The 27,439-nt window shown below is 43.5% G+C and overlaps 1 pseudogene; it reads right to left on the bottom strand.

The window, feature by feature from the left end:
- Positions 1-5,102: 5,102 nt before the first annotated feature.
- LOC142565073 (U2 spliceosomal RNA) lies at positions 5,103-5,273 on the bottom strand (annotated as a pseudogene).
- Between the last annotated feature and the right edge of the window lie 22,166 nt (positions 5,274-27,439).

Raw genomic sequence — 27,439 nt, forward strand, 5'->3', positions numbered from 1 at the left:
TAATCTGAACTGACGAAATGGGGAGCTTAAGCCGTTGGCACACGCTAGCAAATAAAAAGCAACGATGGTGAACTTAAACACGAAGTTGAAGGCGGTGAGACACGTTAAAACTATCAACTAAAGTTTATGAAGGAAGAGACATACTTTCCGATAATCGAACCTCCTCAAACAAGCGCAGAAAGCCACCACAAAGGAAAAAATCGTATTCAACATCACCTAGTCTTCTTACAATCCCACCTCACCGGTAAAGACACTCAGCTCTTTATCGGTGATGCTCAAAGAAGTGTCACTCACGCAAGCCTTCTACTGTCTCATTATGTGAAACGCCTACAGAATCTCCGTTTTTGCCTTCGTTTTTGACATCGCATTGCATAATTTACCTACTGAATTGCATCTTTAAAGGGGAACCTATGCATCGGCCAAACTGGTCGGGGTACCAACGATCGCCTCAGGGTGCAGAATACTTCCCTTTCCCCGCCTGACGATGCTCACCTGCCAAGTCACTGTAGACAGTGCGCTTGCCCCTATGTTTGTTGGTGTTTTTCTGTTACTGTGGAGGCGCGTTTTGATGCGAATAAATTAAATATATTGAGGACATCGCGCATGCAGTATTGTCTTTGACTTTTCTGTGATTCATGCTGGAATTGATTTGGGTTTATCCAGTAACAAATGGGTGCAACGCCATACAAGAATGCTTGAGACGCAACACCGTACCTTACATAGTTAGTCCTAATTGGAAGGGAAAGAAAGATTCTGCACAACTAATCTCCCGAGCAGTCATTGTGAGGGTGCTTCCGATATCTGACAGTTCTTTAAGCAATGTTAAGTTTATTACCTTTAAGCTACATCTAGGAGGCGTAATAATAAGAAATGCATAGCTTTTTTTAGGAAATACGAAACCCGCAGAATGTTAACCTGAAAGATATTACATTCAGCATAACTTTCTATAGTGCCTATAGGAAATGATGAGGTATTGGTGGCAAGTTTTAGGTAAAAGATGCAAAGCCCCCAATGCAGTCGTGAATTGCTTGCTAGGAAACATTTCACGTATGGTGACTTACTGAAGCCGCTTTCTTGTTTTTTATGCGAGAAGGCAACCTTTTACACGACACTGACTGAATTGCAGGACAAGTTTCTGAAGAATGTGAACGTAACGACGAAAGTTTTTTCACGTAATATGGTTAGCTACGCAATCTATTTGCCTAGCTTTACCTGGATACATTCTCAATATCGCTGTTGATGTTTCGTTTACTTTTTTTCCCGTGTCATGCACTGGTTAGAATTTTATGTCACGTAATTGAGCGACTCATTACGCAGATAAAATAAAGCGATATTTCACAGGCTTTAAAGAAAGCTTGTATTTTTACCTCTTGGGTTAACTGCGCAACAACTATAACACATTCCGCATATTGCCTCATTTACACATTGTCAAAAAATTATTTGTTTCATGCTAGAACTTGTGCGGTGCTTTGTCCCAGATAAAGCTCTGTAGTAAGCAGCAACTGATTAATTTACGAGTGAAGCGTCATCGATTGACAGTTAAGGTTATCCTGAAACGGAAGAGCAGAGCAGGTGGTAGCCATCGGTCAAGACTACATTTGCTTCAGCAAAAAATATAAATTATATGTTTGCTATCTGCATAATTGATCACACTACAACGGGATGTAAACCACTTCGCTCGTGCTGTCAAGTATCTTTCGAATATGCATTCACAAATATAACAACCGATATTGCAACCAACCCTATGGCACGCAACACGAAGCACCCAGTAGCCAAGCACCAATGCGAAACCCAGAAAAATAGCAAAGAAAGTTTCCGTTTAAGAAAAATTGCTATCACTTGTACAATCACATCCGTATAATTTCAGTGGTGGGATCGGCTCCCGCAATATTTATTGGGCCACTCATGGCACATTCTCATTTAACTTTCACTGACCAGAAGCATCCAGCTCAATGGACGAATTGCATTGCTACGAAAAGATTCCTATTTATTGGTTTGGATATTTTATTCGGAGTGAATAGCGCCCACACCTTCATACTTCGAAGAAACTACAGATAAACTTCCCAAATAGCTTGTCCCACTGAGAACGCCATGCTGTCAGGCATTTAGAGGATGTCTCGTTCTAATATTCGTCTTTCAAAGGCTGTCACCTGTTGCACATGTAGACATTTTGAGGAGCCGGTTCATGATCTTAACTATTTGCTACTAACCGTGCGAATTGACGTCCACATCGCATCTTGCTACAATACTATCTTTCTTGAATGACCTATCGCAATGGTGATAATTTTTGGGGAATTGAAGGCACTGGCTATACATCCATCAGTGCACACGCAGTTATTCTTAAAGTATATTTACCTATAAGTGATGGCGTTCAACTTCAGCAACAGCAAAAATAAAAACTTGCTAGTCTAGGCTCGCACGCATGCATGCCTTCTCTTGCGTTACCATTATCTGAATGCGCGCCGTTTTTAAGCAATAGTTATTGCGCATATGGTGGCAGCTGAAGTGTACTGCACAAGGTAATGCCAAAGACGTCATCTCATGTAAAGATCGAACCTCCAACTTTGCTTCACGTTTCCTAGTCAAAGCTATTTTCATTATTTGATCTTGTGTGTGTGTTCCTGCCAGGACTGCTGAAAATGTGCGATGGGGATACGCTGATAGAAACCACTGCCGCGTTCTACGTAGCTCGTACGTCACCCATATTGCCTTCGAGCTTCCTGACACCACCGAGGCAAAGTCATGCGTTGGGGTGAGGGCACCTTACCCTTTGAAATGACAAAATGCGCTTCGAACATCTTACCCCTGTTTGTATAACTGTTTGGGTTTGCGTATTCAAGATCTGTGCGCACAACATTATAATGTAATGGTGGAGTTCAACACCCCGGAAATGAACAGTAGGTTTTGGAGGGCGCCGTATATAGCTGATACCTGAGATGAGACTCGAAAAGAAAATGAAGTTTCACTTTCACTTCACTTTCACCTAGGCACTAATGTGGATGACCTGGGACCCCTTAATGCCATATAAACAGAAGTGCGCGAGTGATTTTCCTTTGGCTCCCACCTCACGCGATTCAAACCAATCACCTAATGTTGAGGTGTAGCAGACAGTAGCCGCTTAAACACAACAGTGAGTTGCGGGAATACGTGAAGCAAAGGAGGTACTACCTGTGGGACTTGACCTTCTATAGCATGGACTTAAATCTGGAAACGAAGCTAAACTGTATGTTTGATTATTTAGTACTGAAATTAGAAGCTGTGCGTAAATAATTCATGAAAATTGTGCGTAGAAAAATACCACAGTCAAGTTGGCTATCAGAAGTTTATGTGAAAAGGAAGAAATTAAAATTTCTCGACATGTTTCATTTTTATAGCGACTTTAAAGCCTTCAATTGCATTGTGCGAGTTCTGACGGCATTGAAAACGCATTTAAAATGCCGAAAAATATACTAAAACGAGGCAGTGCCAACTAAAGAGCGCAATTTAGAAGCTTTGCGGCCTTTCACTAGAATTACGACACCAAACAAGGTACAGTATTACTCCTTGTACGCTCGCTACACTCACAGTGCCGTGGCGCTGCGCAATCTTAGCATTACTAATGATTAGTGCTGTAGTGGCCAAAGTATCATTGAGAAGAAGATCACTTTATTGCTTAACGATTCCAGTAGGAAGCTTCAGCTCCGAGGCAACTCTGAGTTCCCAAGTAAAATACAACTAAAACGCAGAAATGGTGTCTTAAAGACAAGTTCTGGAGTAAGTTGAATGAAATGTGTTGCATTTCATAGAGAAAGGTAATTTAAAGCAAACGCAGCAAGCAGATTTTTTGTTAAGTGCCTTACTTTTACAAAAATTACCGATTGGTATGTTTTGATAAAATTGTAGAACGTAGTTAAAGAATTCGTAACTCGGCACCAAATAAAACACGGCAAATTGTTGCAGTGTTCTCGAGTGTTTCACAGAAGTCCTTCTCGCAAATAAACAAAGTGTGGTATATTGCAGACCGCTGTACAATACAACAATTATGCCCGCTTTAGATGTCTCAGTAGAATTAGTCTCAAGAATTGTGATATCATCATTTATTACTTAAGTTGAAAACATCATTTTTTTTTCAGTGTTGATATTTTCAAACATTTTTGTGAAGAAACTCTCCGTCTCAATAATAAGTCTCCTTAAAGTAGTTACTGAGCTTTAATTTCTTCTTATACATGGCACAAACCTCAGTCTGTTCGGCCTGCAGATGACGAGTGTTAGAATATCTCCGTTCTCTTGCATGTGAGTTAACGTTCCACCTAATGACACAAGCTTATGCAGAGTGTACATGTAGACGTCATTTCAGAGCAGTTAAGTTCTAAAGTTTAACATCTGGAAGCTGCCTAATGAGTACCGAGGGAAACCGTAGTGCAGGACACAAAATTATTATATTTTTCTTCAGACATTCTTTACAATGCACACAAAGCATGGTAAAGGAATGCTTTGGATTGAGCGCGCCCAAACGGCTGAATGTGGCAACACCAATCGCGAATGAAACGCGTGACTTCTATGCTCAACAGCGCAACGCCAGAACCGGCAGTGTCATAGTGAATTTTTTCTGCAAGTTATTTACGTAAACTCAGTGCTGTTTTAATAAACAAATAAAGCATTCATCTTTCACTTACCTATCGATATCCTTATGTGCAGGGGTGGCATTAAAGTTCTTGGTTAAAAGTAACAGAGTGATGAATAGGAACACGAACTAGAGGTTTACCATGATATTCAGAATTTTTCTACGGAATCGATCGTGTTTAGAAAATAAATTCAGACCTTAGCGTTCATGTTTATTTTTAACAAATTGAGCACCAATAGTCGTATTTTTGGTTTTATTTGTACGTTAATTTTCCTAAATCTTCTCTACAACCGGTCCCGTGATTCTAAATGCTCATTCACATATTTGGTTTCAAGGTAACTAAATGTGTGACTTTATTTTTAACTACCCGGTTATTGGTCAGTCTCACAGTATGGGTATATCTCACTATCTACTAATCTCTACAACTAGGAATATAAAGTTTTTTGCAGCGACGCAGATTATGGCTAATGTTCGCTGCATTGTTCTTCTGCGTGTACGAAATAAGTGGGCGGATCTCGGAGGTAGTGCAATACCAGGCGTACCTACGGCGGTTCAAGGTTTCCGCTAACTTGCAAATATAAGTTTAATATCTTGGATCCAAATGGGACCCGTATCAGATGTTAACCTGACAAGAACTGATACTACACTTTGACCTGTGTGGGCCATGTATACTTTCGCAGTTCCCTGTCTTTGGCCCTTGCACCCCAGGACTGACAAATCCTGGGTAAATCGGTAGTTGTTTTTCTGTCCTCCTCGCCAATCTTAAGCTTTCTCTCTTACTTTCAATCCTTCCTACGCTGTCCTTGTTTCCTTTTACTTACGATTTTCCAGGTAACAAGGGTTAAGCTTGTGTGACATGCCACCTTTTCTTATACATGTTCTGTTATAGCAGTGGCTTACATCTGGCATATACGGGAACTGTCTTCTGCAGGTCTTGCAGCATTCTTTGGTTGGGCTGCATGGCGGGTGGCTGGTGCTGCTATCGAAAATTTCATCTATATCTATGAAAATTTCGTTTCCCCCATTGTCTGTTTGCCTTCAAAAAAGAGGGCGCACCGAAGAGGTGCTTAAATTTTTTTGGCCGAAATAATAATTTGCTACGATTTCATACAATCCTTTCGGAGAAAGAAAAGCCAACAAAATGCCTCACTTTTTCAGGTTGCGAAAACATTGAGTGAAGTCTTTTTTCCTAGTTTCGAAGTTGGCAATTGGTCATGGCCTCCTGGATCTCCTCCAGAAGAATAAACCTAAAAAACTACCTATGCTTGTGTCTTTCGGGGAGACTCTAGTGAGTGTCAATTCTCACCGTACTATGGATACCATTCGCGGCGTCATTTCTGATGATGGTTTGATGGAGTGTACCGAGAGTGAACTTTTGGAGGGATGGAGTGACCAGAATGTGAGAAATGTGAAAAGAATTAAGATGAGGCATGACGGTAAACAGATTCAAACCAAACACCTAATTCTAACATTCGGCTCAAGTATGCAAACAGGCCTGGAGTGCGGCATGATCCCGGTGACCAGAACCGGTAACGCACTCTCTCACCAGAGCAGCGTTGGCCACCCTGGTGCAGTACTTGGCCACAACCTCCTATATGAATACAACAATCAAACCCCGGCCCTCAGTCCCCAGTAGCTGCGAAGCAACTGACCACGTCGGCGGTCAGATCGGTGACGCAGCAGAGGGTGCTAAGAATACCTGGCTCCGGACAGACCGCCATTGGAATCTGAACCTGGCAACCTTTAACGTTAGAACGTTATCTAGTGAGGCGAGTCTAGCAGTGTTATTGGAGGAATTAGAGGGTAGTAAACGGGATATAATAGGGCTCAGTGAGGTTAGGAGGACAAAAGAAGCATATACAGTGCTAATAAGCGGGCACGTACTGTGCTACCGGGCTTAACGGAGAAGAACTAGGAGTCGGATTCCTGATTAATAAGGAAATAGCTGGTAACATACAGGAATTATATAGCATTAACGAGAGGGTGGCAGGTCTTGTTGTGAAACTTAATAAGAGGTACAAATTGAAGGTGGTACAAGTCTATGCCCCTAAATGCAGTCATGATGACCAGGAAGTCGAAAGCTTTTATGAAGACGCGGAATCGGCGATGGGTAAAGTCAAAACAAAATACACTATACTGATGGGCGACTTCAATGCCAGGGTAGGCAAGAAGCAGGCTGTAGACAAGTCAGTGGGGGAATATGGCGTAGGCTCTAGGAATAGCAGAGGAGAGTTATTAGTAGAGTTTGCAGAACAGAATAATATGCGGATAATGAATACCTTTTTCCGCAAGCGGGTTAGCCGAAAATGGACGTGGAGGAGCCCGAATGGTGAGACTACAAATAGACTTCATACTGTGCGCGAACCCTGGCATCATACAAGATGTAGACGTGCTCGGCAAGGTACGTTGCAGTTACCATAGGATGGTAAGAACTCGAATTAGCCTATAATTGAGGAGGGAGCGGAAGAAACTGGTACACAAGAAGCCAATCAATGAGTTAGCGGTAAGAGGGAAACTAGAGGAATTCCGGATCAAGCTACAGAACAGGTATTCGGCTTTAACTCAGGAAGAGGACCTTAGTGTTGAAGCAATGAAGGACAATCATTAAGGCATCATTAAGGCATCATTAAGGATTGCGCAGTAGAAGTCGGTGGTAACGCCGTTAGACAGGAAACCAGTAAGCTATCGCAGGAGACGAAAGATCTGATCAAGAAACGCCAATGTATGAAAGCCTCTAACCCTACAGTTAGAATAGAACTGGCAAAACTTTCTAAGTTAATCAACAAGCGTAAGACAGCAGACATCAGGAAGTATAATATGCATAGAATTGAACAGGCTCTCAGGAACGGAGGAAGCCTAAGAACAGTGAAGAAGAAACTAGGAATAGGCAAGAATCAGATGTGTGCGTTAAGAGGCAAAGCCGGCAATATCGTTACTAATATGGATGAGATAGTTCAAGTGGCTGAGGAGTTCTATAGAGATTTATACAGTGCCAGTGGCACCCACGACGATAGTGGAAGAAAGAATAGCCTAGAGGAATTCGAAATCCCACAGGTAACGCCAGAAGAAGTAAAGAAAGCCTTAGGAGCTATGCAAAAGGGGAAGGCAGCTGGGGAGGATCAGGTAACAGCAGATTTGTTGAAGGATGGTGGTCAGATTGTTCTAGAGAAATTGGCCACCCTGTATACGCAATGCCTCATAACCTCGAGCGTACCGGAATCTTGGAAGAATGCTAACATAATCCTAATCCATAAGAAAGGGGACGCGAAAGACTTGAAAAATTATAGACCCATCATCTTACTGTCCGTTGCCTATATAAGGTAATCGCAAATAGAATCAGGAACACCTTAGACTTCTGTCAACCAAAGGACGAGGCAGGATTCCGTAAAGGCTACTCAACAATAGACCATATTCACACTATCAATCAAGTGATAGAGAAATGTGCAGAATATAACCAACCCTTATATATAGCTTTCATTGATTACGAGAAAGCGTTTGATTCAGTCGAAACGTCAGCAGTGATGGAGGCATTACAGAATCAGTGTGAAGATGAGCCATATGTAAAAATACTGGAAGGTATCTATAGCAGCTCCACCGCCACCGTAGTCCTCCACAAAGCAAGCAACAAAATCCCAATAAAGAAAGGTGTCAGACAGGGAGATACGATCTCTCCAATGCTATTCACAGCATGTTTACAGGAGGTGTTCAGAGACCTGGAGTGGGAAGAATTGGGGATAAAAGTTGATGGAGAATACCTTAGCAACTTGCGATTCGCTGATGATATTGCCTTGCTTAGTAACTCAGGGGACCAATTGCAATGCATGCTCACTGACCTGGAAAGGCAAAGCAGAAGGGTGGGTTTGAAAATTAATCTGCAGAAAACTAAAGTAATGTTTAACAGTCTCGGAAGAGAACAGCAGTTTACGATAGGTAGCGAGGCACAGGAAGTGGTAAGGGGATACATCTACTTAGGGCAGGTAGTGACCACGGATCAGGATCATGAAACTGAAATAACCAGAAGAATAAGAATGGGCTGGGGTGCGTTTGGCAGGCATTCTCAAATCATGAACAGCAGGTTGCCATTATCCCTCAAGAGAAAAGCGTATGACAGCTGCGTCTTACCAGTACTCACGTACAGGGCACACACCTGGAGCCTTACGAAAAGGGTTCTACTTAAATTGAGGGCGACGCAACGAGCTATGCAAATAAGAATGGTGGGTGTAAAGTTGAGGTATAAGATAAGAGCAAATTGGGTGAGGGAACAAACGCGATGTAATGGCATCTTAGTTGAAATCAAGAAAAAGGAACGGGGGGGGCATATGCAGGACATGTAATATGAGTGAAGATAACCGATGGTCAATAAGGGTTACGGACTGGATTCCAAGGGAAGGTAAGCGTAGCAGGGGGTGGCAGAAAGTTAGGTGGGCGGATGACATTAAGACGTTTGCAGGGACAACATGGCTACAATTAGTACATGAACGGGGTTGTTGGAGAAGTATGGGAGAGGCCTTTGCCCTGCAGTGGGCGTAACTAGGCTGATGATGATGATGATGATGCTTCCTAAGATTAGCGATACAGGCAATGTAAAGACCTGAGTAAGGCCTTACATCCCGAATCCCCTTCGCTCCTTCAAATGCCACAGCTTTGGCTATAGTTCTCAGAACTGCCGAGGCCGACTAACATGTGCCAAATGTGCCCATGTACATCCGTCCGAATCATGTGAAAATGTTCTATACTGTGTGAATTATGATGGTGAGCAGGCTGCGTACTCGCGGTCCTGCCCATCAAGGAAGAAGGAAAAAGACATCATCACAATTAAAGTTACAGAGAATATATCATTGAGGGAAGCATGAAGGCGGGTGTCTGACCCATCGAAGATTAGGTTTGCTGAAGTGACACGCCAGGGAGTGGCGTCAGAACGCGCCCGGGCGGCTTTGCGGCCCACTCACCGTGAGCTGACGGTGATGCCATCCGCCCCTTGGCCGCTGCGGCTAGCATTACTCCGTCATACCAGAACAAGGGGCCATCTACCTCCGGGCGATGGCCTCAAGGGTCTCGTTTCTTGAGAGCCAGGCCTCTCCTCAAACGAACCGCTCAAGCCCAGTGCCTCGGAAGAGGTGGTGGGCGCAACACCCATTCAGACGGCGCCCTTAGAGCCGGAGGAGTAGCGGAAATCTGTCGACTGTTCGCGAAAAGACAAAACTCGCAACACGGTGCCCAGAAAGGCTGTGTCAGCTAACTCCTTTTTATTAAACACAGAGCACTAAAACCATATTAAACATGAATACACAAATATTACACTGGAATGAAAGAGGTCTCCTCCACAATCTCGATGACATTAAAGAACTCCTGCATGAGTACAATCCAAAGGTGCTGTGTGTTCAAGAAACACCTCAAACATACGCAAATAAATTTTATCCGACAATATTCTATATTTCTTATTTGAGGAGACCGCGATGACACTGTCGATCCAGTGCTGTGGCTATCAAAGTTTTGAAAAGTGCTGCTTGCCGGGACTTAAAGAACGTACGCCCCAAGAGGCAGTTGCTGTCCCTGGGGTGCTGTTTGATAAGCTAGTCCCTATCAGCTCGGTATACATCCCTCCCAATTATCAACTTAATAAATCCGAATTTCAAATTACAAAGGTGAACTTTTGGCGCCCCACGTAGTTGTCGGAGATCTAAATGGAAATAACACTTTGTTAGGAGACTCTCGCTGGGATGCGAGAGGACGGCTAATTGAAAACATCCCATTGTCTTCAAGTGCTTGCTTGCTTAACAAAAAAGAACCAACTTCTACATTAGTCCGCACAAAAAATTTTCTTCTATTCGCTTAAGCATATCGTCCAGTACCATTATGCAATATCTAGAATAGAATGCGATTAATCATCCTGATGGAAGTGATCACTTCCCCATTGTTCTAAACCTTATAGAACAAGCTAAGCGCACTGCAGACGTCGTTCGATTGAAAGTTCATTCCGCTGACTGGACGACGTTTTGTGAAATAACACACCTGCCCTTGCATGATATCTGTCATCCTAGTCTAGACGATGCAGTAGCTTACATAACAGCGTTCATTATTGATATTGCATCAGTATGTATTCCCCAAGCAAATGCATCGCCTTCGAAATAACATATTCCATAGTGGAATGAGGAGTGTAGAGAAGCCTGGAAAAAGCAAAATAGGGCTTGGAATCGCCTCCGTAACTCCCGAACAACAGAGAACCTAAATAACTTCAGGGCGATGAATTCGCAAGGTAGATGAACACGCCGTCGAGCTGAACGGGAAAGTTGAGAAAAATACATAAGCAGCATCAACACTTATACACACGAACGAAAAGCAAGGAACAGGATGAACAAAATAAAAGACCGGGAAACTCATCCTCTACCATTAGTAAATACACAAGCAGGCACTCTTCAGGACCAGAATGATTGTCTTGGAGCACACTTCGAGGACATTTCAGTACGTCCAATTACACCGATTCATTCCTAAGATACCAGCGACAAGCGGACCGACTGCCTCAGGGTCGGAAAGGCACATACAATTAAGTATGCAATCGCCAATTTACCACGGCAGAGTTACAGGCCCCACTGGATTGCTAAAACAAGTCCGCTCCAGGAAGTGACAGAATAATGTTTGATATGATCAAACACTTACACCCTGAAACCCACAGATCACTACAGTCAGTCTTTACCTTCATGTTCTCTGCGGGCTACTTTCGTCCACCTGGAAAGAATCAGTCGTAATGCCTGTTGTCAAAGTGGGCAAGGACCCTTCCTCACTCAGTAGGTAAAGGCCTATAGCTCTGACAAGTTTTCTATGCAAAGTCTTCGAGAAAGCGATTCAACGGTACCACATCCATTTTCTTGAAAGCAACAAAATACTGGATCCTTTACAGTGCGGTTTAAGAAAAGGTAGGTCATCAAAAGATCACCTTGCCCTTATCGAGACAAATATCCGTGATGCGTTTGTGCACAAAAAGTTTTTCTTTTCATTATTTTCAGATATGGAGAAAGCGTACGACACAACTTGGCGCTTTGGAATACTTTGTGATCTGTCAGCAATGTGATTTCAAGGCAACTTAGTGAATTCGTTAGAAAACTACTTCTCCTAGCGCACGCTCCGTGTTAAGGGTTGATAACGTTCTGTCTCGTCCATTTACAAAAGAGGCTGGTGTTTCCCTAGGTAGTGTGCTGAGGTGCGGTCATTTTATTGTGAAAATAAATTTGCTACACACTCTCATACCACGTACTATGTTTTATTCTGTATATATGGGTGACATCAAAACTAGTTAAAATCATATAATATATTGGCCAGCGACAAGTATAGGTTTTCTTATATGAATTGTCTAAGCGGGTAGATGAGAATGGTTTTAAGCTAAACCCTCAAAAAAGTACGTGCGTTATGTTCTCTAACAAGAGAGGTATACTGAGCCAGTAATAGAACGCACTGAAGAACGGCTGTCAGCGAGCCGTAAAAATAAATTTTAAGGTATCATTTAGACCACTAGTTAACTGCAAGTTTAGACTGCAAGTTATGCCACACATTACGTATCTGAAATCAAAGTACCGTAAGGCAGATCTTCCGATCAAGCTAAATAACACTACCTGGCTTGCCTGAGGTAACTCTAGATGGTCATCACATTCCCGTGTCCGAATGTGGATAATTTTTGGGCATCAAATTAGATGCTTACCCAACGTTTTCTCAACACATTGCCTTCATCAAGCAAAAGTGTGCTTTGGGTATTAAAGCATTAATGAAATGGAATTCATTTTTCCTCCAAAAGCCCAATATTAGGAATGCACTTTGCTTTCAGTCACACTTTGTATGGCATTGTTTCTGGGGAAACACATATTAGTGTCATATCTCGTCTATAGAGCACTAACAAAACCGAGCAATAATCTTTATATCCAACAGCTGGTTTTTCACGAGTGCTACTCTATTACTTCGCGAAAATACCATCCTTGTTGCAACGAACTTGTTCAACTCTCATCTAATATTTATGTTTTGTAAGTTACTAAACCACTGTCATACAAAGTCATTGATTTCAGGGGCCTCAACACTAATAATAATACCAGGTGTGCGCGTAACTCCAATTCTTTACTGCCTATGGTTGATTCTAACGATGGAAAAACATCATTCGCTACTATAAAACTGTGGAATTGCTTACCTAACACCATTGAATTGGCATGTTTTAGTGATGCCCTTAGGCTTTCCTACATGTATAACTAATTTTACATCATTCATTACACTACATCGCCATTTGTACGTATTGAGTTTTTTTATGCACTAAAGGCTTGTATAGTGACAATTGTTTTCGTTTACTTAATTTTTTTATGTTGTAGATTTCACAATGGTGTTTCTTTCGTTTGCTTAGCTTGTTCATTTTTCATACGTTTCTCCATTGTTATCATTAACTGAGAATTCCGTTTGACTTTGGGGGCCCTCGTCGGTATATTGCCTGTTACCCATCCATTGTATTTCATGAATAATAAACTGAAACTGACTATGCCCCTACTCAACCTCTTGTGATGCACTACGTGGGCAAACGACAGGAGATGCCTTATAAGCTTGTACAAAAGTCTAATATTATCAATCCTTCACTACGAAGGAAGAGTCTATAATTCTGCTAGTGCGAGTGGTGTGACAATGCTAGACCCATTCACCACTTAGGCATCCGTCTTGCTACAGGCGCTTTAAGAACTAGTCTTGGGCAAAGTCTGTACGTTGAATCTAACGAAAAGGACATATTTAAGCTTAACTTATGCCTTCAAGGTGAAATCACCTTTATATCATCCATGTCATTGAACACTTGTTGCTGTTCTGAACCGCTTAGCCACTAAGCTCCTTCTGTCCTCCGGAGGGAAGCACTGTCAGGAAAAACGGGCGTCCCTGTTTTAGAGAATGTACTATTGTCTCCTACTCGGCTTCTACCACCTTGGGAGTGGCAGACTATCTCTCTCTTAGAAATATCAAAAAGAGAAGCGGAGACAAATATACAATCGCACTTTCTTGAACTTAAGGAGAAGTATTGCTGTGCTAAATCTTATACAGAGGCGCCGAAGTCTCCTCTTGGTGTTGCGTACGTAGCTTTAGGACCATTATTTTCAATATGCGGTGAATGTAATCCATATACAATTATTTTAACGTGGAAGTATATGCAGTCATTTCTGCAGTTAAACACATCAAACAAACATATATCACTAGGACTATTGTGTTTACGGGCAAATTGAGAGGAGTCCGAGCCGTAATGTGTTTTCGAAAGTGTAAGAACAATCTTTTTAACGAACCATATGCATCGATATGCTCTGCTTACATGGATAAACATCAGCAACCTTTGCTGGGTGCCTGGCCATATTGTCGAAAATGACAATGAAGGTGTTGACGAGGACGCTAGATTAGTATCTTTAAGGGACACCGACGCAAACATGCCCATTTGAAGCACGGACCGGAAACAGTACTTATAACCCAATATGAAGAAGCATTGGTCGAAACAGTGGGACTTCTAGGCATCCAACAAATTGCGCTTGATAAAACCCAACTTATGGCAATTTAACCTACGCTGCAATGGGTGCTCATTCTTGTCGTCTACAGCTTCGCTGTCGAAGCAGCTTCCAAGCAGCTTATTGTCTGTAATCCACACGTGGATTACAGACAATTTTTTAACTGTTCTCTTTGATGATGTATGCAATATCGCGTGCTTGAGGCTTCTAACCTTTCGAATAAACTTTCAGCTGCTAGTACTAGCGATGTGTATGGTCTCTTTTTATGCCTCTCCTTTGCCCTAGTTGTTTGCTCTCCGAATAAGCCATGCTTCCATACCAACTCGCCAGTTTTTAACATCTTCTCATCTTTTTCAATGCGTCGCAAGTTTCTTAGCTGCCGTTATCGGACTTTGACATTTTGGAAGATTTTGCACCTCTGCTACCCGTATCACACTATCTCTATCAATGATCGCTCAAGGGTGTCTCTGTAGAGACTGTGTGAGCGTTGTCAAGGCTGCACCGAAATGTTCATTGGTGCCAACAGCAAGCTTGCGGGACACTTCCTGAATTTTTTGCAGCAAGAACGACTCTTCCTGATAACCAACGAACTACACTCAAAAACAATACACTTTAGAAGCAATACCTTGTTAATCGCACACGTGTTGCACCTGTACATGTGCGGAAGTTAAAGCAGGCGCTATCGCCCTGTATTCCGCAGTAATAAAAGGGGTGAGAGCTAACATGCAGAAACATATGAACCTTTGAGGTTGAAGTCTTGAGCCGGAGATAATCCTGAGGGGTTACTTACCTAATAAATTTGTACGAACAAGTAAGTGCAAGGTAGTGCTCCAGCCAATGTCCAAGGGTTTTGACGTGAAGTTAACGACATCTAAACGGAAGCACCCTGAGCATGGGCTGACAGGTGAGTGCCGGCTCAAAGGGTCCCAGAGGTCTTCGAACTTCTCTATGTTCATGTCCGGTGCCTCGGCTTGCACCTCTAGCTGCTGTTTAAAAGAGGTACACCGAACTGTGAGCACATCTCTGCTCTCCGCCGACGATGAAGATGCTAGCCATTACCTGTTTCGGCATCCTTGCAGCTGTGCACCTGGCCGCCGCAGACGGTTTGCAGAGGCCCAACGTGACAAGATGTAGCGGTAAGCTTTTGTGTACTTTTAAGACTCAATTATTTCTGGAATGCTTCCGGGTCTACATGTTCATTAATTAAGCCCGCTGACTTTTCAGGACAATGCCGACTAGTTAACAGCTGTAGTGCGCGAAAGCGAAAGTCAACAAGTGCCTTATACCCTTTTATTTCGCAACCAATTGTATTAGTTTAAAAATTCTGCCAGAAGGTATATTGAGAAGTCATAAAATTTCGCATACCTGCTTACGGCATGATAAAATTTTTTGATGGGTACTTGGACATGTAAAGAAAGGGCGCTCAACGCGTTTACTCAGTATGCAAAAAAGAGGTGAGGCGTGCAGACAGGACACAAGAGTAGAGAAGTGGACAGCATGAACGCCTTTTTTTTGCATGATGAGTCCTTACCAACTAGCTCAGCTTTCTGTCGTTCTAAGCGTATACCAAGTATAAATACTTTTTGCGGCAGCTGAATCATTCAAAAAGAGACAGAAGCTTTTTTGTGGGCCAAGGGGACAAGTACTGCTCGGGAATGTGTTCCCCATAATTTCGGAACACGAAAGTGTCATGAACAATTTTCAAGATATAAAGAAAAGGAAATGCGTTATGAGAGGCTTCGAGTTTATCGCAAAAGTATTTGCAAGGTGCATATAGGCTTAGCAATGAATATTTCCTTCTGTTTTAAGTACAGGGACACTAAGATGCAGCGAAGGAATTACGCGGAAGTAAGCAAAGCTACAGATGCATGAAACACACAAAAAATTATTACCCGTCTCAGAGCAGCCCAAACTACACTGGTGTCTCGTTTGTATAGTGATTATATGGACGCTGGAAACGCATTTGCACCGTCGGTGTTGGCTTTGTAATGCAGTCGTGCTATCGACGGAGCATGCGCAGAGCCACGTGGACTACTGGCAAGGCGTCCCCAGACGCGAAGAGCGTTTCCCTCCGAACGTAATCAAACCAAGGTGACGCACCGTCGCATTTTGCTCAATCGGCTCTGCTCAGAGCCATATGGCAGCGTTCTGGCTTCCACCTCTATAGCACGAACGTTGTGCGTAATACACATTAGCGCTTCTGTTGAGCACCACGCACGTACCGCACCGGGACGAACGTCAGGTTAATTTATGTAATCCTTTTCTTTGGACGCCGAAGAACGCCGCTGGTTTTCCTTCAGTCTGACACGTGCACGGTCCAGGTTCCGCGCCTTTAATGCCGCTGGCTGGATAACAATTAGATTGAAATTCTGTCACTAGGTGATCGCTGCAAGATTTATTCAAATGTGGATCCGCAATCGGACGTTTTAACATCTTATGGGAAAAATTAGCGTGCAAGAAATAAGAGAGAGGACAGCCTCGTACACGCACATCGCCACACACGCAACCACTCGAAAAATCACCCATCAGAGACAGGCGCTTGTAGTGACTGCGTGTATTGCCGCATGAGAATGCGTTTTCTTTAGGGGGGGGGGAGGGCTAATTTGTTTTACCATAGTGAGGTACCGACTGGCCCGAAAGTGAGTTCTAAGCTGTAAGCTGGTATTTCTGTTGCTGGTATGGAGTACTTGCGCGTCATCATTCGATTTTTCTTTCACGCCCTCGCAGGAACGCACTTCTCCAACGTCAGGATTTCGGATATCACTGTTAGTAATGCCCGCATCGGACATACCACGCACCTGGATGGGCAGCTGAGCGTCTACAGCACAACCGGAACCAGTCCTGTTCTGGATATATCCGTGACCAGCTCCAGTGGAAAGCCGCTGCCCTGCATCTACAGCGTCTTGCCGAAGTAAGCATGCGAATCTTAACTTCTTTTTAGTCTAAGTGCAGCAGAAAGTGAAGGATCGCTGTAGGAAAACACCGACACGCGCGATGACATGTGTCTCTGATGACTGACTGTCTGTAATGGTCTTTTGAAGAGTGCAAAACTACAAAGAAGTACTGATTTAACGGTAAATGTCACACAAATGCACTTGCGCAATACGCAGCACCCCTTTGAGATTCCAAATCCATGATGCAAACCGGGTTCACCACACTGGAAATAGTTGTTCAGGAGCTGCCTCGAGACACGGCCTGCCTATTCGAGGAGCCTAGTACACTAACGGTGGCCCGTAGCAGCCCTGAAGAACGCGTAAGTGCTATATATATATACCTGTGTGTCTGTGTGTGCACAACACGCTCTTCTAGGCTCTACGATGTGAGCGGCTTCGCTCATTTCAAACACGTTTTTTGTTTTGCACGATAATACTCCTCATGCTCATACATTAACGTGGTCAATAAAGAGCATCAAAATTTGGAGGAGGCTTAAGCTTCGCCTTTAACAGCGGAATGCGAGAGCATTCAAACATCACTGACTGCTTCTCACCCTTCCCGGCCACTGCAGCTTATGTGAAGCAGCTTAGAACTGCAGCTTATAAAGGCCAGCTTTCTTGTATTAACGCGCCCTCTTGAGTGGGCTGATACCGCAGATCTTGGACAGCCGCGCCTTATTATTTACACGATTTTCAGGTTTCTGTTAGTGTTTGACGCTTCTAATATTTCAGCCTTAGAAGTCTTTACATAAAAGGCAGGCGCTTTCGGTTTTTTGTTTCATGACATTTGTTTGCGGGCTGTCATGCTTTACATTCCGAGGAAGAACATTGTCAAGAATGTAATATGAGATATGACTAACGTTAGTGATCGAACAGTTGGGCAATATAACCCGCATATATGCATGTCATACGTCAAAGCTTGGCGCTTACATGTACCTAAATATATACGGCAATTTTGGCTTACAGGACATGTCCACTTCGAATTTTCTTCGACACGGGGTACTTAACGCTCTCGCGTTAAGGATAGATTGGGCTATGGTGAGCATAGAAAAATGACAGACGTCAACGTATGCACAAGCTCAGGAAGTTCAAGGCTTTTTGGTAGTCAGCGCTTTGTGTAAACCTGTCCTCTCATTGTCCTCGAACTTTGCGCAGGCCTGCAAGGCGTCGTTGGTCCCTTTCAGGTGTCCCTTTCAGGCTTTGTATCTCTAAAACCACACGCCCAGAATCAAAAGCGCCAAAGAAAGGAACGATGTTTAAAGACATTCTTTCATTCTCTATACACCTCGCAACTAATCCCGCCGGATAAAAATGGAATAATTAGTCTCGTACATACACCTATGTCACGTCTGGCACACTTCTGCTTTACAATTCACCAACACGAGCCAGATATGTTAACTATGTTTCCAAGACAGGCAGTTGCGTGATTTTTTTACGACGGCAGTATGCGACGTACTGAGCTCCCTTTTCGTTGTTTTATTTAAATGGAATTATGGGCTTTAACGTGTCTATCCCATGATACGATGATGAGGCAAGCCGTAGTGGTGTAATTTGGGTTAGTCTTCAGCAGCTGGGGTTCACTGAGATGCGCGCAGAACACGTGCATTTTTTTTATCTCGCCTCTATTGAAATGTGGCCGACACGGCCGGGATTTGATTAGGTTGTTTGTCAAAGTATTAATTTGAAGTAAGAATATTTCTGATGTGGGTGACTATTTTACAAACACAGGTAAGTTGAAATTAGTCAATATTCCTTGCACACTTGAACAAAGACGTTCGCCTGACGACGAAAACACTGAGTGACCCAAAGCGCTTCAGCACTTATTCTCGCTGTAGTTATCGTTTCCGCAATGGGACTCGCCTTTCATGAGGCCAAAAACTGTCTTCCTCAGCAGCTTTTTTACTCGTTGCTAAGAGACATAGTTGCTGCGCGAACGAAGACAAATTTAAGTAAGAAAGTAATGTGTTTAGACCAGGAGTAACATAGACCAGGAGTGCAACGAGTGTGGAATGCTTTTTGCTGGTCGATGTTGTCGAATATATTTAATAATGGTAAAATATGCCTAACTATTCAGCGGCTGTATGTACTTGGATCGCATTGACGTCATCCTAGGTGCCAGGATGGTGAAGCACCGCGGTGAGATGTTAACTCCAAGTCATCACGTACGAGCCATGTATACCTTAGCGCGCAGTAGAAGGGGAACCGAGGGGCGCGAAAAGGAATGTTCCACATCCGCCGCGATGACTTGAGTGACGTTCGCTAACATTCCGAGGGTTACACATACGTGATTACTCAATTATGTGAGCGTTGGAACAGATGGTGCCGTGACAAAATTGGTAGTGCATCGTACGCGAAATGCGACAGCCGTGGGTTTGGCTATCATCGATTCCTGGTCGTTTTTTTGTCCAATTTCTATTCTCTTGAGTTTATCATTTGTAGATTTCAATTAAATCTACAAATAAATTCTCCCCTATCTGTGCTTTACTTGGCTTCATTATCGGTTGGCTTTCATATGGTTATGACGCGGTTTTTCACCATTTGATACCTATTTATTGAGCTGCTGCTAAATTGTTTTCTTTCCTACACGCCTGTTCACAGGGAACTGAGGCTTTGCGATGGCGACACAGAAGTGGAGAACACGTTCAGCGCTTCATGGAATGGCAGCTGCCCTTTGAAACCAGACGTCTACAGCTTTAGCCTTTCGTTCTACGTACCCGACGCAATGACAACTAGGTCATGCATTGGGGTGAGCTTATAATTTTTGTCCTTGCTGTTCCCTTGTAGAAATGATAGAGTTGAAAACAATGCTGCATCCAACAGACAGTGTGAAGACATCCTCGTTAAGTACTAGCAGGTGTTCATAGGTTTTCACGTGCTACATCAGCGTCTGCAATGGCCTGAAAATCGTCGTAGAGTTAAGAATGAGAGGTGCTAAGCGGACCTTCTGATGTTCTTGTTTACAAATAATTTACTTCAATGGGAGGTTTCCAGCACATACTTATATGTAAAATGCACCAGATTTTCAAATACTCGCGTCCCTAAACGAAGATGACGTTGGGTAAATTGCACATATCAAGCATGACTATATTTATTGCACTTTAACCTATTGTGCTCGATTTTAATATGATATAAAACAACAAAATCATAAAAATCGCAGATTAACTCGGACTAAGATGCCATAGGAAAATGTTGCTATGAAAAAGATACTTCAAGAAGGTTAATGTAGCAAATGACGAGGTCGTTCGAAGCAAGGAATGCGAATTGCATTGCTAATTTTTGCATTTCCCATTAGGGTAGTGGCAACTGAACATGCGCACTGGCGACGTGCCCGAACGGTGGTGTCGGAACTTTCCCTAGAAATCACAGAATTTAGCTTCGTAGTATTAGTGTTCTAACGCTAGAGAACTACATCCCATCAGAGGATGTATCAATTATACCATAAACGAAACTCCCGATAGAAGCACTGACACAGTCATTGATGAACAGCACGGGCGTACGGCTAATTGTCGTGTAACCTGTTGACAATAAGAACTATAAGATATCGCTTTCCGGGCACAGCGATAAAGAAAGTATCCGGGCGTTCATTATAGGATACGCGTAATTAGCGGTATTTTTAATGATCGCCTGTCGTTTCGGTCAAATTGACCATTTCAAGTGGAATTTATCGCCGAGTTACCATGGCACTCCAATGCTATTCACAGCGTGTTTACAGGAGGCATTGAGAGATCTGGATTGGGAAAAATTGGGGATAAAATTTAATGAAGAATACCTTAGTAACTTGCGATTCGTCCCTCCAGCCTGCCCCTCTTTCTGCTAACTCTGTCGTTGACACTATTTAGTTGCCATGAACAACGTATGCCATTTCACCAAGTTTTCAAGTTTTCACTTCTATATTTGCCATGTAGTGCTTACGGCGCATCTTTGTCTTTTTACTTTTTTTTCAGGATGGCCACATCGTCGTAACCCTCAGGGTGAAGGATGAAGGCTACATTTTCGAGTGCGTGTCTTTCCCGGTCACAGTTGACCTCTACTAAAGCTGCCGCTAACCAAGGAATGGTGTCGGTGCAGCTTAATTTTTACTCGAAGGTGTGCCCAGGTACCCTTTATTTACATGTAAGTTATAGTTGCCACATAACAACCTTTACAGAAGGAGAATTTACTTTTGGAAAAAATAAAATACAGTCGCGCTCGGCAAGCCAATTTTGCTTCCAGCCTTAGCACAACTTGGATTAACCGATGCTTGCAAGAAACATTGTTACCACGCATCAGCGCTCCTCTCAATTTTGCTGCCGTAACAGCACACTGCCCCAGGTGCCTTTGTTGATTCAATAAAGAAGTTCCTGGCTTATCATTGTTTTCTGGTCGCTTATTTGGGAGGACGATAATTCATCAGGCACGACAGTTGCCGCAATCTTTAGCTTGCCATGGTTTTCGTTCGCCTAGGTTAAACTGCTGTTCGAACCGATAAACGGATTTTCCGTACATAACTTTCTACACTTTCCGGGTAGATGCGTTACATCGCAGTGGGTTCTATACGGAGCATAGACGAACGCGTAAAGATGCACTATAGCAGGACGAATGCACCTGCTTTGTCTCTTTGTGCGACAGACTGGTGTGACCCTCACGGAGCATTTCAACCACGGTCAAACTTTCATGCGGTGACATGTTTCAGGCAAGTGGTCCCAGCAGAACGTGTTTCCGTGCCTTGCGTCTTGCAGCTGAGTAAGAAAGTTCAGTGACAATAAAAGAGAATTTATTGAACAGTACTCGGCGAAAGGAAATGTACAGCCCACTTTATGTTTGTCGGAATGTTCCGGGCACTAGTGGAACGATAGGAAGAATGAAAAAAAGAGAATAAAACATTAACATTGTTCGAATAGCAGATTGCAGCATCGATTCAAACACCGTTATTCGACAAAGCCGACGTTCCAATCTCAGGCAAAACACAGCATATATAAAATTTCATTCATGAACAAAGGCACATGTAAAGCTGACATAGTGTGCGTTAAGTAAAGAAATGTCCTAAGAACGTCATTTGATACAAGCATATAATTCTGTTCATGAAAGAAACTCCGGTTAAACAAAGCAGCCTGACGATGTCAGCCAACAAAGTGGTGAGGTTAGGCAGTTGGCACACGCTAGCAAACAGGACGAGGTTGCGGTATCCAATCCCGGCCAAGGCGGCCGCATTTAGTTGGGGACGAAATGCAAAAAGACCCGTGTACTTAGATTTAGGTACACGTTAAAAAACCCCAGGTGGGCGAAATTTCCGGAGCCTTCAGCTACGTCGTGCCTCATAATCGGAAAGTGGTTTTGGAACGTAAAACCAAGTATTTTTTTAACACACCAGCAAATAAAAAGCAACGACGGCGAACTTAAATATGAGGATGAAGGCGGCGAGACCGCATAAAACTATCAGGTAAAGTTTACGAAGGAAGAAAGACAAACTTTCGCGCCATCAAGCCTCATCAGTCAAGCGGACAAAACTAGCGCAAAGCAAAAAATCGCATTCAACATTACCTAGTATTCTTACAGTCTCACGTCACCGTTTCGGAAACTCATCTCTATCGGTGAGGTTCAGATAACTATCACTGACGCCAGAATCTCCGTTTTGTGTTCGTTTTTGACATTGCATCACATAATTTACCTACTGAATTGCATTTTCTTTTTTTTTTGGGGGGGGGGGGGGATGAGATATACTTTAGCCAAACTCCGCGGCGTAACAATTATTGCCCCAGGGTGCAGAACACTTGCCTTTCTACGCCTGACGATGCTCACCTGCTAAGTCAATGTAGAGAGTGCGGTTGACACTCTGTGTACTGGGATCTTTCTGTTACTGTGGAGCACGTTTTGATCCGAATAAACTGAACGTTGGGGACACTGCGAATGCAATACCATCTTTGATTTTGATGCGATTCATGCTGGAATTGATTGGTTTTATCCAGTATGAAATGGTTGCAACGCCATACAAGAATGTTTCAGACGCAACACCGCACCTTAGATAAGTAGTCTCACTTGGAGGAAAAAGAAAAGATCCTGCACAACCAACCTCACGAGCAACATTGATGTTACCCTTATTAGCAATCAACCAATCGCTGCGATATACCATATGGACCCCGCCGAAACGCGTGATGTAGGTGTGAGGTGTACTGCAGCTGGACTCGTCGCTCGCGCTCGCCTTCATTGAAGAGGGGTTCATACCCTATCGCACACACCCCGTGGTCCAGGGTGGCGTCAGTGAGGTTCACTGAAAAGTGTCATTTGCCCCCTGGCGCATATACCATGAACCGAAGCTGGCATTAAAGGAAAATGGTGAAATCCGGACATATATACCGGGAAATGCGTGAATTATCATGAGAATGCTAATCGCATTAAACGCTTGACCAGCTCGCTGAATCTATCATAGAAATAGGGACATAACGTTCTTGTGGATGTGGCCTAAATCAAGGCCCACAGGACTGGTTCGCTCCGGGGCTCCTGTACAAGCATTCACCATGAGGGGGGCTGCCAGTATCTGACCGGCTTCAGCAATGTTAAGTTTACTACCTTTGTGCTCCAGCTAGGAAGCATTATAATAAGAAATACATAGCTTTTTTTCTGAAATACGAAGCGTATACCATGGTAACCTGAAAGACAATAAATTCAGCATAACTAAATACGAAACATAAAGAAAATGGTTAGGTGATGGTGGCAATTTTTTCGGAGAAGTTCCAATGCTCGAAGTTCAGTCGTGAATTGCTTGCTAGGAAACATTTCTGATGTGGTCACTTATTGAAGCCTCTTTCTTGTTTTTGATCCGACAGGCCACCTTTCAGACGACCCTGACTGAATTGCAGGACAAGTTTGTCAAGAATATGAACGCAACGATGAAAGTTTTTCAGGTAAAATTGCCGCGACAACTTGGTCCCAATTAAGCTGCGCGCCCTTCGTATTGGACACTGTGCACCCCGTACCGTGGTGTTGTTCAGTAACCACAGGCAGCGATCTTCGTTGTAGGGGTAGCTGGTTGGACCAGGTCTCGCATGCGCCACGCGCACGAGTTATTACGCGGGAAGAAAGAAGACTGTTCGAGGTCAGTTTGAGAACGCGACTGCTGGGGATTTCTTCACGACCGCAGTGACTTTTAGTTGTGGGCACAAGGTCGCCATTCATAAACATCATTGCTTTATTAACATCGTTACATTTCTGGTGGAGAAATGACTAGCCAGGTAACGCCGGCACAGCTGGTCGTAATCTAACCTCGCAAGCCGCCAAAATTCCATGGCGACTCGTTCAAGGACATGGAAGACTGGCTAGAATTGTTCGAGAGTGGCGAGCTTTATTGAATGGAATGAGAGACAGAAGCGCCGTAACGTATATTTCGCTTTGGAGGATTGCACAAAAACGTGGTATGAAAACCAGGAACACTTTTTGTCATCTTGGGAGGAATTTCGACGACAACTGCTAGCAACATACGCCAGCACGGATCGTAAATAAAAGGAGGAAATTGGACTTCAAGCTAGGAGCGTTCACCATTTGGAATTTATATGCCATAATTGTAGCGTGTCAAGGACAGGTTACAACATTTTGCGCAGAGTCTAGAGCTGAGGTCTCAGACGCGCAGTCCCATTGGTGTGGCGTGCCTGAGCCCCACTGAGTGACGTATCCATCCTTCCTCTTCCGATGGTGCTGCTTCTCGCTTCCTGAATCACCTCTCAGTTCTCCCTTCTGTAGTGACATAAACGTAGCACTCGTCACGCCAGAAAACTATAAGCCTCGGCTAAGGAATAACCAGCCCAGGCAGGCCTTTCAATGCGATAACAGTAGGTTCAACTATTGTGCGGGACTAAGCTTGATCATGGTCATCCTTCTGCTTAGAAGTAAGTGCAGATGTGATCCGACAGTTCACCTCGACAAATAGTAAAATGAGCGTGAAAGGTATACGCCGAGGTGAACATGTGGAGACGCCACGCCCTGGTCCGCCTTTGCATAACAGGCACTTTTGCAAAAAGTCGTTTCCTTGAATCACCTTACACCCGCATTGACAAATCGTTATGCAGTGTCAACCGTGGTTGCCTCTTTTATGTGTTGAAGGCTTGGCAAATAATTTGCGTGTGATTGCAAGCAGGTACTGCCAAAGGGCAGAGGAGGTTCCGAAAAGTGGCTAGTAAAGGTTGCCAGCCACACACATCACGGTGCGTCCCGGCGTCATAAATGAGTCTGGGACCACTTGCCCAGAGTGACGGCCAAGGGGTTCAATTTGTAAATGTACAAACAGCACTTAAGTCGTAGGAGCTACAAAAGGGGTTGAAATAGTAATTTACACAACTTTTGAAAGTAGCTAGGCAGGTCGAATACGCCAGAAAATTTATTACCTAATGTAGGGATTGTATACCGAGTTATGAAAAGGATACTGAGAAGAAAACGCCTTGATGGACTCCGGGAAGATTATTCCAGGTAATACGAGAAAGAAGGGATCACACTAGATGGAAACTGAAGACGTTTTGTGGGGGAGAAAAATTACCAAATGACCCCGGAGAAGAGGCAGTTGGTTCCTCCTGGCAAGAAGAGACTCGGGAGTACCACTAGAAACAATCCCCATTCAGATAGAAAACTGATAGCGTGCGCAGGCGTTCATGTTGAATTTTGCATAGCGCACACAGTTGGATGAAGGACAAGGAAAGTAAACGGTACATGCCCGGGCTCACAATTGAGTTTTTTGATTCGAGTGCAATCGTAGAAAGGAAACTGACAGCCCATAGTTAGAATTTGTCTTACTGCGTTTCCGAGCAAAAGTCAGTCAAGAGTCAGCGCATGTCCCGTGCACTTCTTGCATCCTTCGTACAGCTTTCAGCGCTGCACAGTCTCGAACATGAACACCAGAAATACAGACATAGCATGCGTCTTTCAGTCAACTAAGGAAAAAAGTTTACAAGAAATGATGGGCTTAAGGGCGCCGCAGTCGGGGCTTGTGCTTGAGTGGCCTAGTACAGGGATGAAGCTCTAGTAGTGAAGTACAAAATACATTTGGTACAAGTTACACCTTTCTTCCCTGGACCTTTGCATCTAAAAATACTGCAGTTTTCTTCGAGGTTGGCTACGGAAAATAACACACCACTGAACTGTGCCTGTAAAACCGAGAAATTGCTGAGGCGAGGAAAGCGAGAAAAATAGTACACTAGACTGTTTCACAGGATCTTACAAGCGTCTTAACGTGAGCAGTAAGTGTATCATAAACGCGCTAATGTCCTCGCGGATATTTAAGCAGTAAAAAATAGGGAAGCAATCCCAACGCACTTGGTTCATCGCGCAAAGCCACAACAAAAACCACTGAAGCCTCATTGCAGCACTGAATGACATATTTGCTGAACCAAAGTGGCCTCCGCATCAGACTCCATACATGCCACGCGAAGCGTAAGCGATAAGAAATCGTAAAATTCAACGACGTGATGGTTAAATGGCGAACCTAGTGATTCATGAGATGTGCCAAGAAAGCATCTTTGAAAAAAAAAGTTATGAAGTCTGAAGAAATATTGCTGCAAACTGTGTTTCATCAACAAGCCTAAATGAATGAGTAGACATTTGTAAATATCAGTATTCTATCCAGCGGAAAAGATACCACTGAACACAGAAAGCGGTGAGAAACGGGGCTGAAAGGGGTGGATCCGCAATAAAAAACAGTTCAGAAAACGTGCATATGAAGCTAGGTCACAATGGCATCCGTTGTTGAAAATGATAAGTAAATAATTTTATAGTTTGGTCGGCCAACGGAGACCATAGCCAGGACACAGTTTGTTTCAGAAGTAAACCAGACATCCTAATAAGGCGCAGGAAGGCAAAGTTGAAATAGATTGCGACAGCAACAATTTCGTTAATAAGTTAGTAATATGAGAGGAAACTGGGTGAAACTTATCGAAATCAAGTGACAAAAACAGCAATAGAACAAGGAACTTTCATACAACTGCTGGAAGGAGCCATGCTCTCATAAAAGATACCTGGGCCAAATGAAAATTGGGTTGTTCAGGCCTGAAATAAACGCTATATTAAATGATCGCCTACGCTTCCAATCCTTTCTAAAAACTCTCAGTTGATCTGCTAATCGATTCCTCGGAGACCTGTCCTAATTTCTTGCAGTGCAGACACAATTACCCACACTTAAAATGCTAACAAAGAAACACATAGCTCTCTCTCTCGTCTCGGGTGTCTTCTGTGTATGTGTTGTTGAGGGTGCGCCTCTACTAATTTGCTGATGACCGACCAATCAGTACATACAGGTATCCTCAGGGGAGGCCTCCCTCACTCATGTACCGCTATAGGGAAACAACACTTGACCAGCCGATTGTCCACAGTAAGTCCGCAGTTTTCAATGCAAGGGAAATTTACAGTTGTTTTTTTTGCAGTCGGCATCTTTCCAGCACCAC

Source organism: Dermacentor variabilis, chromosome 11 (assembly GCF_050947875.1).
Source record: "Dermacentor variabilis isolate Ectoservices chromosome 11, ASM5094787v1, whole genome shotgun sequence".
NCBI lineage: Eukaryota > Metazoa > Arthropoda > Arachnida > Ixodida > Ixodidae > Dermacentor > Dermacentor variabilis.